The sequence below is a fragment of the Tupaia chinensis genome, unplaced genomic scaffold (genome assembly GCF_000334495.1).
Source record: "Tupaia chinensis unplaced genomic scaffold, TupChi_1.0 Scaffold000180_1, whole genome shotgun sequence".
NCBI classification, from domain to species: Eukaryota; Metazoa; Chordata; class Mammalia; order Scandentia; family Tupaiidae; genus Tupaia; species Tupaia belangeri.
In genome coordinates this window covers 3,109,128-3,112,213 of record NW_006159655.1, presented here as the reverse complement: position 1 = coordinate 3,112,213, position 3,086 = coordinate 3,109,128, and positions in this window count along the sequence as shown.

The window sequence follows — 3,086 nt, the reverse complement described above, 5'->3', positions numbered from 1 at the left end:
ACTTTTAAGTGTTGTAATTTAGTGTATGTGTTAAGGAAAAGGAAATACTATTTTCTGAGTGGCATTTTTGTTCACATACATATAATATATAATTGTATAATATATGTGTATACAATTATATATCCAATATATATGTTACATTTTATATATATATATATAAATATATTAGCTGGTCCAGAGGGTGTCTTTTAATTGAAGTATTTAATGCATTGATATTTAATGTAGTTATTGATATGGTGGGATTTACTTCTATTTTGTTTGTTTTCTGTGTATCTTATGCTTTTTTTTTGGTTCGAATTTACTTACTCCTTTTTTGGTGTTAAACATACACTTTTTAGTGTACCACTTAATGTCTTTTTACTTTCTACTAATCTTTTTTAGTTATTTTCTCAGTAGATATTTGCAAAATTCCAATGTGTATCTTAATTTAAATAAATCTACTTCAGAGTACAATTAACTATGTTTCAATTGTACACTGAATTTTGCTCAAACATATCTGTTCTCCTCACTGCCTGCCCCATCTTTTGTACTATTATTGTCATAAAAATTATATCTATTACCTTATAAGTCCATCAACTCATTTTTGTAATTTTTTTTTAAGGGAGATTTTTGTTATAGGGCATGTGTGCTCACTAGAGAGACAGAAAGTGAGAAATCACCCTCTAGGAAGGATGGCCATGACACAATCCCTTCTCCTCTAGTCTCCTCTTGGGATTTTGGGCATGCACACACATGCACCCAGTGTGAGTTTCAAGTTGCCAGGGCCGATGCTTGAAGTGTGGTCGTACACGTAGGAGTCCAGCAACTTAACCATTATGTCATCTGCTGGTCTCACATTTTGGTAGCTATTTTTTATGCAACTATCTTTTAATCAGTTAGACAAAGAAAATAATTTTAAAATGTTATACTATTGGGGCAACAGCTGGCATGGTGGTTAAGGCACTGGATCCCATGTAGCCTACTCAGCAATTTGAATTCTGGCCCTGGCTGCTTGAAAACCACACTGGGCAAGTGTACCTGTATGCCCAAAATTGTGAGAGGACAATGAAAGAGAAGAAACTGTGGAGTGGCTATCCCCCCTCAGATGAATGACTTTTCTCACTTTCTCCTTTTCTTTCCTTTTTCTTTCTCTTTCCATTAAGGACACGCACCCTATCACAAAAATCTAAAAAATAATAATAATAATAATAATAAATAGGGCCAGCAGATGACATAGCAGTTATGCCACTGGACTCCCATATGGCTAACCACAGTTCAGGTCCTTGACCTTGTGGCTTAAAGCACATCAGGGGTGTGTGTGTGTGCGTGTGTGTGCATGCACTTAAAATCCCAAGAGAACAGAGAAGGGATTGTGGTGTGGCTAACCCCCTTAGGGGGTGATTTCTCACTTTCTCTCTCTCTCTCTGTCTTGTGGTGGTGGTGTTGGGGGTCTTCCAGAACAAAGGAAGATGGTTGAGCATACTTGGAATTTTTTTTTTAATTTTTTTTTTTTGGAGAGGTTTTTGCTATAGGGCGCATGCACTCGCCAGACAGACAGAGAGAGACAGAGAGACAGAAAGCAAGAAATTACCCCCCAGTGGGGGATGGCCACGCCACAATCCCTTCTCCTCCAGTCTCCTCTCGGGATCTTCGACATGCACACTCACCACACACACGCGCCCGGCGTGAGTTTTAAGCCACCGGGTCCAGGACTCGAATCACAGTTGAATACGTGGGAGTCCAGCGACATAGCCATTACGCTAACTGCTGGTCGCGAGCATACTTGGAATTTAAGTATGCATGTGCATCCTGTAGTAACCTTATAGCCCTGACACCATAGCAACTCTGTAACTTCATGTACGCCTGAGGATGGAACAGCCCAGTAGCCCAGTGCATGCCTGCATAATTCTGTAGCAACCTTACCGTGTAAGTTAACCAATCGGAAGAATGTAAAAGTGTGTATAAGAGGGAAAAGACGCTAAAATGAATAAAAGAAAGAGCCCCTGGAAATTCAGGGCTCACCTTTTGGATGTGTATCATTTGAGTCAGTGTAGGCACTAATAAGTCACTGTTTTCCTCCAAAAAACCTCATTGTGCTGTCTCTCTCTTACTGACAATCCTGCTCTATTTCTGATACATTAGCTGGGAAATGAGGAGCGTTTAGAGACAGTGTGTTTCCACTTCCCTTGTCACCAGGGTGCAGCCCCTAAAACATCAGGAGAGGCAATGTCAGCTGGCTCCAGCAGACCAGTTGTTCTATAGAGAAGAAGCCTTCCCAGGGGACTGGGGTGCAGCTCCTGGAAGCACAATGGAACTCAGTGAGGCTCAGGGACCAGTTCAGGGAGCACTGCTCATAGAATTGGTAAGGACCTGGGTTTATTTAGGATTGAACTTGACTTTTATGAGGCAGAGGGGGAGCTTGATCCCCTCCCCAGAGTTGACTCTAGTAATCTTTTAGTGGAAACAAGACAAAATTGCTAAAGTCTTAGGTGGTGGCAGAGGACTAGAGATGTGGCGTGACTGGATAAACATGACTGACAACTCTAGGACCCCATCTGCAGTTCCATGGCGCTCCTCATATGGATTATGGTGGCCCTCTCCAGACGGAGCCTGATGTGGGGTTCATACCATTCACCAATGTTAAGAGGCACCGGAAATATCTTCCCAAGGGGAATAGCCTGAGACAGTTGAAGCAATTGTTCACCTTTACTTCTTCCCTCTTCTCTTTTTGTGTGTGAATGATGCTGTTGAGGGGGAGAAAATAAGTAGTATACAGAGTAAGCTTACTCTCTTAGTTGTATGGTGAAAAACTTCAGGAAGGAATCTTCAAGAGATTATGGTATTAAGTTGGCTCCCAGAAACTCTGAACATTCTGTGAAAGAAATGGTCTTTGTTCAGGCTGGGTTGGCCTTCTGAGTGGTCACTAGACAAAGAACTAGTTAGCAGAGTGGTGGGTGGGGGGCAGGCCACCTCTCCCACTAAGTCACTGCTGCCAGCACACCCTAAGCCAACAGAGGCTGGAGCCTGAGCCACACCCCTGAGGCTGCCCCTCCCCCTCAGTCATCTGAGATGCTCCTGACCAGGACCATTCCAGAGCTACCAACTTA